Source organism: Salmo salar, chromosome ssa04 (genome assembly GCF_905237065.1).
Source record: "Salmo salar chromosome ssa04, Ssal_v3.1, whole genome shotgun sequence".
Taxonomy (NCBI): domain Eukaryota; kingdom Metazoa; phylum Chordata; class Actinopteri; order Salmoniformes; family Salmonidae; genus Salmo; species Salmo salar.
This window is the reverse complement of record NC_059445.1, coordinates 53,878,675-53,892,872: the sequence shown is the minus strand read 5'-3', so window position 1 is coordinate 53,892,872 and position 14,198 is coordinate 53,878,675. Positions and strand designations below refer to the sequence as shown.

The 14,198-nt window shown below is 42.4% G+C and overlaps 1 protein-coding gene across 2 annotated transcripts in view; it reads right to left on the bottom strand.

Annotated features, from left to right (window-relative positions):
• LOC106603552 (nuclear receptor-interacting protein 1) overlaps positions 1-14,198 on the bottom strand; it is a 68,487-nt gene that overhangs the window by 29,201 nt on the left and 25,088 nt on the right. The gene's annotated exons all lie outside the window — the stretch shown is intronic.

Here is a 14,198-nt window from a genome sequence, read left to right as displayed (position 1 = left end):
GAGACCCGGTCTGGCCCTGTTTTGGATCTAACTGGTTTACTGCTCAGCATGTCTCACCTTCACACACATATACACACACACAAATATAGAAACACACACAGACTAGGGCTGGACGAAATGGTCAAAATATCATATCACAATATTTTCCAAATCTTGGACAGTTTGACGGTACTTTATGTTTTTAAATAATAAAAGTTATACATTTGCTTTATGAGTTGTGCATGACCCTAGAACATACATTTTAAGTGATTTCAATAGGGCTTTCTCCATTCTGATGGTTTTATATCGTTCAATCAAACTTCAAGTAAAAGTTGATTTCCACATGATATTGGCAAAACATCTAGGACTTATTTTTAAATGAACAGCGCAGTTAAAAACTAGATTTTCCTGTTTCCTTAATAATATTTCCACACTATGACGTTGAAATAACACTCTGAAATTGTGAAAATAATGATATTTTTGTGTAAGAGGTGTAATTTTTTTTTTTTAAAGCCTGGAATTTCAGCCTGTTCTGGTGGGATGGAACTTTTAGCTGACATAATGATGTCACAATGTGATCTATCCAAGATGGCGTAGCAGTTAGATGTCTTTGTCCTTCGTCTTGTTGTGTCCCATGTATATATATATTTACATCTTTTCTTCGCATATTTTTTATATATTTTTTTCTAAAAACTCAACCTCAAAACACTCTCCTGCAACCCGCCTCACCAATTTAAAAAAAAGTATTATTTACCTCAAATCTGAAATCTGAAATCTACAACAGAAGCTAGCCAGAGGTTAGCCAGAGGTTGGCCAGTTCACTGGCTAACGTTGGAGTTCAGCTAGCCACGGTTGGCGGTCATCAGCTATCCCTTAGCTCAAAAATCTATCGCCAGTTTTGTACAGCGCAACTCAGACCAGAGCATACCGGACCTATTTTCTCTCCATATCCCCGGATTTCTACCGCAGGCTCTGGACATTTACACCTGGATCTTGCAGCTAGCTAGCTGCTACCCGAGTGACTATTGGCTAACGTCGGTCCCGGAGCTAACATCAATTATTCCGGAGCTAGCCAGTTGAAGAGTTCCATCAGCCACTCCTGGGCTACAATCACCTATCCGGACCCGTTTTCCTGCCGATGCGGAGCCCCATCAGGCCTTCACGACTGGACTACCGACGTTATCTGCCCGAGGGAGTTATCCAACTGGCCCCTCCGTCGCGACATAACCTGAACACCCATCTGCGGCCCGCTAATCGTTAGCTGTCTTATCGGCTGCTATCTGAATAGGTCTATCGGACAATTTTCTTGGGCCACTATAACTATCACTATTTTGCCAATTGGACTGGTCCCCCTACCACACGGAACCCCACTAATCTACAGACGGAAACGCACGAGGTGGCTAAAAACAGACCTCCCTCCATCTTCTGCTAGCTTGCTACCTATGGCCCGGCTAGCTGTCTGAAACCCACGGGACCCTTATGATCACTCGGCTAAGCATGCCTCTCCTTAATGTCAATATGCCTTGTCCATTGCCGTTCTGGTTAGTGTTTATTGGCTTATTTCACTGTAGAGCCTCTAGCCCTGCTCATTATACCTTATCCAACCTTTCAGTTCCACCACCCACACATGCTATGACATCTTCTGGTTTCAATGATGTTTCTAGAGACAATATCTCTCTCATCATCACTCAATGCCTAGGTTTACCTCCACTGTATTCACATCCTACCATACAGTTGTCTGTACATTATACCTTGAAGCTATTTTATCGCCCCCAGAAACCTGCTCCTTTTACTCTCTATTCTGGGCGTCATAGACGACCAATTCTCATAGCTTTTAGCCATACCCTTATCCTACTCCTCCTCTGTTCCTATGGTGATGTAGAGGTGAATCCAGGCCCTGCAGTGCCTAGCTCCACTCCTATTCCCCAGGCGCTCTCTTTTGATGACTTCTGTAACCATAATAGCCTTGGTTTCATGCATGTTAACATTAGAAGCCTTCTCCCTAAGTTTGTTTTATTCACTGCTTTAGCACACTCTGCTAACCAGGATGTTCTAGCCGTGTCTGAATCCTGGCTTAGGAAGTCCACCAAAAACTCTGAAATCTTCATCCCTAACTACAACATTTTCAGACAAGATAGAACGGCCAAAGGGGGCGGTGCTGCAATCTACTACAGAGATAGCCTGCGGAGTTCTGTCCTACTATCCAGGTCTGTACCCAAACAATTTGAACTTCTACTTTTAAAAATCCATCTCTCTAAAAACAAGTCTCTCACCGTTGCCGCCTGCTATAGACCACCTTCTGCCCCCAGGTGTGCTCTGCACACCACATGTGAACTGATTGCCCATCTATCTTCAGATGGGACAAAAAAGTTCTGCGACACTGTAAAGTCCATGGAGAATAAGAACACCTCCTCCCAGCTACCCACTGCACTGAGGATAGGAAACTCTGTCACCTCCGATAAATCCACTATAATGGAGAATTTCAATAAGTATTCTTCTACGGCTGGCCATGCTTTCCAACTGGCTACCCCTACCGCGGTCAACAGCACTGCATCCCCCACAGCAACTCGCCCAAGCCTTCCCCATTTCTCCTTCTCCCAAATCCAGTGAGTCTGAATTCTGACTCTGAGTAAATAAAAACTAAATGCATGCTCATCAAAATCTGGACACCCACAAATCAGCCGGGCTAGACAATCTGGACCCTTTCTTTCTAAAATTATCTGCCGAAATTGTTGCAACCCCTATTTACTAGCCTGTTCAACCTCTCTTTCATGTCGTCTGAGATTCCAAAAGATTGGAAAGCAGCTGCTGTCATCCCCCTCTTCAAAGGAGGGGACACTCTTGACCCAAACTGCTACAGACCTATATCTATCCTACGCTGCCTTTCTAAGGTCTTCGAAAGCCAAGTCAACAAACAGATTACCGACCATTTCGAATCCCACCGCACCTTCTCCGCTATGCAATCTGGTTTCAGAGCTGGTCATGGGTGCACCTCAGCCACGCTCAAGGTCCTAAACGATATCGTAACTGCCATCGATAAGAAACAATACTGTGCTGCCGTATTCATTGACCTGGCCAAGGCTTTCGACTCTGTCAATCACCACATCCTCATCGGCAGACTCAATAGCCTTGGTTTCTCAAATGATTGCCTCGCCTGGTTCACCAACTACTTCTCTGATAGAGTTCAGTGTGTCAAATCGGATGGCCTGTTGTCCGGGCCTCTGGTAGTCTCTATGGAGGTGCCACAGGGTTCAATTCTCAGGCCAACTATTTTCTCTGTATACATCAATGATGTCGCTCTTGCTGCTGGTGAGTCTCTAATCCACCTCTACGCAGATGACACCATTCTGTATACTTCTGGCCCTTCTTTGGACACTGTGTTAACAACCCTCCAGACGAGCTTCAATGCCATACAACTCTCCTTCCGTGGCCTCCAACTGCTCTTAAATACAAGTAAAACTAAATGCATGCTCTTCAACCGATCGCTGCCCGTACCTGCCCGCCCATCCAGCATCACTACTCTGGACGGTTCTGACTTAGAATATGTGGACAACTACAAATACCTAGGTGTCTGGTTAGACTGTAAGCTCTCCTTCCAGACTCACATCAAACATCTCCAATCCAAAGTTAAATCTAGAATTGGCTTCCTATTTCGCAACAAAGCATCCTTCACTCATGCCGCCAAACATACCCTCGTAAAACTGACCATCCTACCGATCCTCGACTTCTACGATGTCATTTACAAAATAGCCTCCAATACCCTACTCAATAAACTGGATGCAGTCTATCACAGTGCCATCCGTTTTGTCACCAAAGCCACATATACTACCCACCACTGCGACCTGTACGCTCTCGTTGGCTGGCCCTCGCTTCATACTCGTCGCCAAACCCACTGGCTCCAGGTCATCTACAAGACCCTGCAAGGTAAAGTCCCCCCTTATCTCAGCTCACTGGTCACCATAGCAGCACCCACCTGTAGCACGCGCTCCAGCAGGTATATCTCTCTGGTCACCCCCAAAGCCAATTCCTCCTTTGGCCGTCTCTCCTTCCAGTTCTCTGCTGCCAATGACTGGAACGAACTACAAAAATCTCTGAAACTGGAAACACTTATCTCCCTCACTAGCTTTAAGCACCAGCTGTCAGAGCAGCTCACAGATCACTGCACCTGTACATAGCCCATCTATAATTTAGCCCAAACAACTACCTCTTCCCCTACTGTATTTATTTATTTATTTATTTTGCTCCTTTGCACCCCATTATTTCTATTTCTACTTTGCACTTTCTTCCACTACAAATCTACCATTCCAGTGTTTTACTTGGTATATTGTATTTACTTTGCCACCATGGCCTTTTTTGCCTTTACCTCCCTTATCTCACCTCATTTGCTCACATTGTATATAGACTTATTTTTCTACTGTATTATTGACTGAATGTTTGTTTTATTCCATGTGTAACTCTGTGTTGTTGTATGTGTCGAACTGCTTTGCTTTATCTTGGCCAGGTCGCAATTGTAAATGAGAACTTGTTCTCAACTTGCCTACCTGGTTAAATAAAGGTAAAATAAATAAATAAATACATCTGATTACAATACACCAATGATTGGTCATCTGGGTGAAGGGGTGGGCTCTAGACCCAGGCTGGTCACTACAAATAGACGCGATTTAGGACATTTGAAAAGGTCTTGATAACATCGATATATGCCTTCCCTGGGGCTCACAAAAAAAGAAAAACTATCACCCAGCGCAAACCCATGAGGATCTGAGCCAGAGCGTGCTGTTCAGACTACGTGCTGCTTAGACTACGTGCTGCTTAGACTACTATTTTCTATAATGTAGAAAATAGTAAAAATAAAGAAAAAACCTTGAATGAGTAGGTGTTCTAAAACTTTTGACTGGTAGCGTATGTAGTATACAGTATGTTAGTATGGGTATTCGAACACAGCTTATGAGATCTTGTTGCTAGAGTTAGACCATCCTATCAGACAATAAGGGTTGTGTATGTAAATATATTTACATTTGTTTTTAAATGCACACATGATCAGACTGAGCATTTCTAGGGCCAAAGAAGGCTCAGGGAAATATATGATAAAAACATATTTTGGTGTTATTTTCATTAAATAAACACACACAGTGATTGATTAGACATAGAGTGATGCTTTAAAAAATTAAATTACAACGACTACAGGGGGGCTTTAACCAAATATTGCAATTGCGATTTGACTATAGTTAGAATGTAATAGTGGGCACTTTGAAAACAGTGTTGTTTGACATGACAACTAAATTTAAAAGCCAGGGTGGCGTTCATAGAATTAGGAATTAAAATACTAATAGGATCTCTATGGAGGCATTATTGTGACATGGTGGTTAGTGTTTCCCAGGGGAGTGGGACCCTATAATCTTTGGCTACATTAAATGTTTTCTCTTACTTCATGTAGCTAACATATTCATGCTTAGCCAATTCCTCTCTGATTTAGAAGATACTGTTGCACAAACAACATGCTGATTTCAACCTCATTTTCAATATCTCCAGCACAATACCAGTGTCTACATACGTGAAAACGGCACATTTCTATGTTTTGTAAAAAACAAATGTGAATTAAAAAAGTTCTACCCGATGAAATCATCAAAAGTTTCAACATTTTAAAAACACTATGAGATTCGTCGTAACGTGGGGAGCATGAAAATACCCTCCCTAAAAGTCAGTGATTTTTATTTTTAATCCTACCCTGTGATGTCTTAGAGAAGTAGAGACATCACAAATCTCAGATAATTTTTTAGGACCATTTATGTATGTTTTTAACCACAAAACTGTGGCTCAGTTGGTAGAGCATGGTGTGTGCAATGCCAGGGTTGTGGGTTTGATTCCCACGGGGGGCCCAGTACCAAAAAAAAATTAAAAAAATGCATGAAATGAAATGTATGTATTCACTACTGTAAGTCGCTCTGGATAAGAGCGTCTGCTAAATGACTAAAATGTAAAAAAAAATGTAAAATGAAACATGCTGTTTTCACATCCTGTAGACACTGGTTTGGTGCTGGAGATAATGAATAGGAGGTTGAAAAGTGGTGGAATTGAACTTTAAACAGTTATAATAAACAGTGGAAAACAAGCACTACTACTACTTTAATACGAGATTCTCCTCAGACCTGAAGGTGGCCAGCCTACTATAGATCCCCCTGTGGAGGACCAGACTAGAGTGCAGAACCTATCCTCCACAATGCCTAAAAGATTCATTACAAGCAAACCTGTTCCACATAGCGAAATATGAGTGAGAGCTGCTGGACTGTCTGAATATTGAATTGGTCCAAAAACTCAATACATGGATAAGCCCTGATTTCAAGTTCCAAGGTCCCAGCTCAGCTCAGCTCCCTACAAAGTCAGACAATTATGTTGCCTGGGCTTTTTGGAGACATAAAAGATGCCAAGTAAATGAATAACAGTGTGTTGAAATCAATAACAATAAAACCTATAGTGAATGTAGCACATATTTTACCGGGTTTAAATGGGGATATGACAGGAATCAGTATGGGCTGGAATTGCTAACTAGTCAATCTCACATAACATTAAGGGCCTTCTTAATTAAGCCCCTCAATATAGAAATGGAGATGGGGGGATTGCCTTGGATGTAAGATGATGACATCAGATGAAAGCGTACACCCTAACTGTCTGTGTACATACTGTAGATACTGTACATGCCATCATGATTCGTCACCAGCCAATTAGAACACTGAGTGCATTCTTGCAATTGGGTCATTTCAGCAAGCCATGACACCCACCATCTCAGACTGTTCTGAAATCGTTTCTGTAGTTAGAAACATATAATATTATTTTCTTTAAATTCAATGTGATCTCTGAGAATTTAATTGATTGCACAAAAATTGGCAATTTTAATTTGTAGAATTTATATAATATTCAAAAAATATAGTACCTAACATCCAATTTGGACCAAACTTTTTTTCTAAAAATGAGTAAGAAATTAAGTGGTCAAAAGCCATCCACAGACCCTCCACACTCCACCCCAATCCCACCCCAACAACGAGTATATAGTATCAGTTCTCCATGTTTGACATGTAAACTCAGCAAAAAAAGAAACGTCCCTTTTTCAGAACCCTGTCTTTCAAAGATCATTCGTAAAAATCCAAATAACTTCACAGATCTTCATTGTAAAGGGTTTAAACACTTCTTCCCATGCTTGTTCAATGAACCTTAAACAATTAACCTGTGGAACTGTCGTTAAGACACTAACAGCTTACAGATGGTAGGCAATTAAGGTCACAGTTATGAAAACTTAGGCCACTAAAGAGGCCTTTCTACTGACTCTGAAAAAACCCAAAAGAAAGATGCCCAGGGTCCCTGCTCATCTGCGTGAACGTACCTTAGGCATGCTGCAAGGGGGCATGAGGACTGCAGATGTGGCCAGGGAAATAAATGGCAATATCCGTACTGTGAGACGTCCTCGCAGCGGCAGACCACATGTAACAACACCTGCACAGGATCGGTACATCCGAACATCACACCTGCGGGATAGGTACAGGATGGCAACAACAACTTACACCAGGAACGCACAATCCCTCCATCAGTGCTCAGACTGTCCGCAATAGGCTGAGAGAGGCTGGACTGAGGGCTTGTAGGCCTGTTGTAAGGCAGGTCCTAACCAGACATCACCGGCAACAATGTCGCCTATGGGCACAAACCCACCGTCGCTGGACCCGACAGGACTGGCAAAAAGTGCTCTTCACTGACGAGTCGTGGTTTTGTCTCATCAGAGGTGATGGTCGGATTCGCGTTTATCGTCGAAGGAATGAGCGTTACACCGAGGCCTGTACTCTGGAGCCAGATTGATTTGGAGGTGGAGGGTCCGTCAGGGTCTGGGGCGGTGTGTCACAGCATCATCGGACTGAGCTTGTTGTCATTGCAGGCAATCTCAACGCTGTGCGTTACAGGGAACACATCCTCCTCCCTCATGTGGTACCCTTCCTGCAGGCTCATCCTGACATGACCCTCCAGCATGACAATGCCACCAGTCATACTGCTCGTTCTGTGCGTGATTTCCTGCAAGACAGGAATGTTAGTGTTCTGCCATGGCCAGCGAAGAGCCCGGATCTGCCTTGGTGGAAGAGTAGGGTAACATCTCACTGCAAGAACTGGCAAATCTGGTGCAGTCCACGAGGAGGAGATGCACTGTAGTACTTAATGCAGCTGGTGGCCACACCAGATACTGACTGTTACTTTTGATTTTGACCCTCCCATTGTTCAGGGAAACATTATTCCTTTTCTGTTAGTCACATGTCTGTGGAACTTGTTCAGTTTATGTCTCAATTGTTGAATCATGTTATGTTCATACAAATATTTACACATGTTAAGTTTCCTGAGAATAAACGCAGTTGACAGTGAGAGGACATTTCTTTTTTTGCTGAGTTTAGTATGGAGCTGCGGCTCAGAGTATTGTTTCTTTATCCTATGTAATGTATTCTTATTGAATTTGGTTATGTTTCCCCCCCTGTTCAGAGAAATTTGTCTTTGAAGTTGTTGGGTTTAGGTCCAATCTTGCATCCTGATATTCTGCTATCCCAGGGGGAGTGAGCATCTATCTGCCTTGGACCATCACCCATCCATCAGGAGCTTGCTAGGGCTACCAGTGGACATGGCCAACTGCACTGTAAATACCCTGACCTGAATGTGATGAGGGAGAGAGGAGATCTGGGAGAAATCTGTGTTTTATTTAGAAAAATAACAACCTGAGTTCAGAAGAAGAAAATGTAGAGAGCTTAATTTCTTCTGAGTGTGTGTGTGGCTTGGCTGGCTTGTCTGTGAGCTTGTCAGTTGTGATTGCAGTAATCAAACGCTATTACTGGAGACAGAGGGGGGAACAGAGGCGCTTATAGGTGGTAGTACTTCACAGACTCCCACTACTGTAGGCCCTCCCTCTGTGTGTGTGTGTGTGTGTGTGTGTGTGTGTGTGTGAGTGTGTGTGTGTGTGTGTGTGTGTGTGAGTGTGTGTGTGTGTGTGTGTGTGTGTGTGTGTGTGTGTGTGTGTGTGTGTGTGTGTGTGTGTGTGTGTGTGTGTGTGTGTGTGTATATTTTTCTCTCTGTGTGATGTAGGGCTAAGGAGTGGTGAGGAGAGTTCCTCAGCGCTAGGCTTGGGGCATATAATCTATGGTTCATTTGCAGCTTTTCTCCTCAGTTTGACAAGCCGTTTACAAAACAGAGCCTCTGCCGCTGACCCAGTTCTGAGTGGCTGCCTCTGCCTGCATCTCGCAACAGCCAGGGCCCTGCCTCCCCATCATGCCTTGCTCTGCTCTGCTCCCTCTTCTACAGTCTAACTGACGATCAATCCGCCACCCTCTGCCTTCATGAACTGTGGGAAAAAATAGGTCGCCCTGACCCACTTTTCTTCCTTTTTTTCTTCACTCCCTGAGACCGTACTAGGAGTTCTGCAGCATACGATCAAGGGAGTGAGAGAGAAAGAGGGGGGGCTAAGGGATGTGGTGGTCATGAAATTTTGTCAGCCGGTGATTGTCAAGCAAATAACTGCCGGTCTCACGGTAATTGACCGTTAATTAACATAAACACATTTACCATCTACTGGCTTCCACACATAGCTTACAAGCCACTGATGCAGACCTTTGGAACATCTACATTTTAAAAAGTCTAATAAATCCATGTAACCATCACAATAAATCCATTATTTATTTATTTTAGGCAGGTCGAAAGAAACCATGATATGAAGAAAATGTAGTCTATTTCAGAAGAACAGAATAGAATACTCTGAGTTGTCCTTATGTTAGGCCCTGATCTGGCTATGCCACATGGCTGTGGGCTACACTAGTTCTTTTAGCGGACAAGATTTTCTTAGAATTACGTGGCATTATTTTATATTATTTTATGGTATGAAGAGTACAACTGAACAGAGCTGAATAAAATAAGGATATTTTCTCCAAACGATTTGAGAGAGTGCGCACATGCAGCTATTCTGTGTTGAGCGGTTAACAAAGAAACAGGTACTCCTATATGCTTAATTTAGAGTTATTTATGTAAGTTTAATTGTGATACAAATGTTGGGCTATATCTTTTGATTTTATATATTTTAAGGCTGCATGATGCCACTCTAATGGTGATTTGAAAAAAGTTGCATGAAAGGCCTGAACTCTGCTTTGTTTTTTGCGCAGGCTGTACACACTTCATCAGTCTCTCATTCACAATTTGACAAGCACTTAATAATGCCTTGAATTTCCAGGCTGCATCCCCTTTGTGTGGCCGTAATGCCCCCTAAAAAATCCATGCCTTTTGCAGCCAGTGGCCATTGTGCCCTTGGGCTGAATATAATAATTATAATTCCCTTCTTCCGGTTGTGTGCCGAAGCATCTCACACTCACATGGCTCTCAGTCACGTGATCGGGTCTTTTGACAAGTGACACATTGGGGATGCAACTGCACGCGTTCCTTATCCAATTCCGAGGCGCATATTGAAGATATTGGAAGAACTGTCCACATTTACTTTTCATCAGCCAACAAGATGAGTAGGCCTAATGAACAGCAAAAGCACTAGCCTATATCAATCTACTATCCCCCATAGTACAAACGTTTCCCTTTTCTATTCTGTGAAAGAAAGAAATATTCCAAATATAGTCTGGGACAGTTGTGGGTTGCAATAGATCCCAAATTAATACAACTAGCATCAAAAAAACTGTTTTAAGCAATGAGCCTGACACAATTGATGAGAAAGTTTAGCTTAAAATGTTGTTAAACTATTAGGCTATTTCTTCACTTTATAAGCGCAGCAATGCTCACACTGCAGTAGGCTATAAGCGCAAATGTTCCATTAGCAGGAAAACACCATTCTCAAAAGTGAACACAAATGCATGTAATGCGTTTATTATAAAGGTGCATTTCTGAATTTTTATGGTGAAAAGTATCTTCCCAAAACTTGAAATTCACATGCAGTTTATGTTTAACAGTTAAGCTCTACACCCGTTGTAAAGTGGATTAATGTGCTTCATTTTAAGACGTTATTTGGCCACTTTAGATACAAACCATATCAAAACATATAGGCCTATTGGCTAGGCTACATGAGATGTGCGACTATGATATGAAAAGTTGCAAAGAAAAGCATGCACTGTTTCTTGCCTTAAGCGGGCATCATTCACAAGTGATAATATATAATTCACAAATGATAGACTAATATTGTCACCCATCACACTATTCTTGATTTAATCTTGTCTTTACATATACTAAATAATATATATGTGTGAAATTAGTTTTGATTTATAATGGACCATTATCATGCACCTGTATCGAAACAGGAGCAGAGGAAAAAAATACGTCATCTATGCACTTAAATAGAGAATGGAGGAAGCTTTTCCCGTGTTTAATTTTCATGACAGCCAGGTATGCTATACTTCTGTTGTAAAAAGAAGCAATATGCTTAATTTTAGGAAAGTTGAGAAATAAATATAGTAGCCTATGGAAAGCTGATGGGATCCTCCTCTTTTTAATAGAGGCCATCACTCTGTTTTATCATGCAATTGTATAGCCTATAAAAATGTTGCGCAACATGAGCTCATGGGCTCTCATGAAGTTTGATTACATTTTCAAAACACATTTGCATTGATGTCAGAGTGATTAGAGGGACAATATATTGCTGAGTACCAGGCAGTTAGCAAATTTGGTAGGCTACTAATGACCATCAGCAGCATCAGAGCTTGGAGAAGCCTAATTACCGTGACTAAACGGTCACATGGAATTTGACTGCCGTCATGACTCGTGACCGCCGGTGTGGCGGTAATACGGTCACGTAACAGCCCTAGGAGGGACAGAGTGGGAGAGAGAGAAAGAAAAAGAGGGGGGGGGTCAAGAAAGAGAGACAAAGAAAGAGACTACCCTCCTGAGTCCCAGTGGTTGTGAGATCCCACTCCTGTGGCCTTTGAAACAGAGTTGACCCTTATCAGCTTGGCCTGGCCAGTATGTACAGTAGGCAGAGCAATCCTCCCACGCCTTCATTAAACAACTAGCTACTGCTCCCAAGGCACAAACATTAGCCAATCTACCGTGTTCACCAACACACACACACACACACACACACACACACACACACACACACACACACACACACACACACACACACACACACACACACACACACACACACACACACACACACACACACACACACACCCATCCCACCCCTCCTCAGCTAAGAGGTGAACATTAGCTCATCTATTACTCAGAATGTTAAATGGGATCCTTTGCCTTATTTAAACACACGCTGTTTTTTTACTCATTTATCAACAGCCATTAAGGTAGCTATGGAAAATGTGTTGTAGGTGCAACATAAGACAAAAAAATGACAAGGGTTTGAGTGAAAGGACTAACTTGTGCCTCCAAGTGGCCACACACCTCTACAAAGTGTGCACATTTCCTAAGTAATTTCAATGCACTTTAATGACTCAAAGAAGAGTCCTCAACTAACTAGGGCTGGGCGATATGTCCCAAATATCATATCACAGTATAAAAAAAATAAACTAGGGTGGCAACACATACACAACCGTTCAAAAGTTTGGGGTCACTTAGAAATGTCCTTGTTTTTGAAAGAAAAATATCTAAATAGGCATACAGAGGCCCATTATCAGCAACCATCACTCCTGTATTCCAATGGCACGTTGTGGTAGCTAATCCAAGATTATCATTTTAAAAGGCTAATTGATCATTAGAAAACCCTTTTGCAATTATGTTAGCAGAGCTGAAAACGGTTGTCCTGATTAAAGAAGCAATAAAACTGGCCTTTTTTAGACTAGTTGAGTATCTGGAGCATCAGCATTTGTGGGTTCGAGTACAGGCGCAAAATGTCAAGGAACAACAAATGCGTTCCTTGAGTGAAAGAGGGCGGGGTTAGGTCTGTGTGGAAAGCGGCATGTGAGAGAGTGATAGCAGAGAGAGATGAGTCAACTATAAAAATTGACTTTACACACGGTGTATCACATTTAACAAACCAAACATTCAAATACCGTTATAGAAGGTAAAGTTTAAAGCCCAAACCGGTCCGTGCATCAATACCGGCACATCGTAAAGTATGGTATACCGCCCAGCCCTAACTATAAGGCAATTTTTTGAGCTCTCCTAGCTGTGACGTTGAGGAACTAGAGCAAGCACTTGTAGTTATTTTTGTTTGGAACACAACCCTGCCATCACACAATTAACGTTGTTGTTTACGCAATCCAAACATGGTCCATTATAAATCAGAATCTGGGTCAGGTGGGCATCATTTGAAAGCATGTTCTATTGTCAACATGACTAGCTAATTACAAAATATGATATTGCAGTGTTAGGCTTTCACAATGCAATTCAGGGAACAATATCATCATTTTGGTGCGCATGAGTGCCAGGGTCAGATTAAGAAATCGTAACCCAGCATATGGCTCCTGAGTGCCACAGTGGTCTAAGGCACCGCAACTCAGTGCTAGAGGCGTCACTACAGACCCTGGTTCAATCCCGGGCTGTATCACAACCGGCTGTGATCGGGAGTCCCATAGGGCGGCGCACAATTGGCCTAGTGTCGTCCGTGAGGTTTTAGCCGGGTTAGGCTGTCATTGTAAAATAAGAATTTGTTCTTAACTGACCTGCCTAGTTAAATAAAGGTTCAATAATAAATAAATAACAAAAAATGGCACAATGCCATCTTGTAACAACATTAAACATAGTGATCATAAATGCTGACACTGTATATGATGTAAGTTTTATGATATGGAAATGTGCACATGGACTCACAGGTGTTTGGCTTGCTTGTATGACATCAAAGCAGTATTTATTATAATCCTCAATGTCTTCAAAATACATCGGGTCATCTTAATTTACAGCATTCCCCTCACTCAGGAAACAAAACATTTGCAAAAGTTGCCCAATTAGCAGGAGGGATGGGGCAACTTCTTGTCGCGTGCGGTGCTCAAGTTCAGAACGGCTGTCAGTCAAAACCCATACAGAGCTGTGAAGCGCAGAGGCTGAGGTCTGATGTCATGTATAGCATGTTACTGTACAGTCACTGCATTCCAATTAAGGCATTTAACAGTGGCCAAATCTGCCATTTTCAACCTGTATGACCCTGTAGGATAGGAAACTCTGTCACCACCGATAAATCCACAATAATTGAGAATTTCAAAAAGCATTTTTCTACGGCTGGCCATGCTTTCCACCTGGCTACCCCTACCCCGGTCAACAGCACTGCA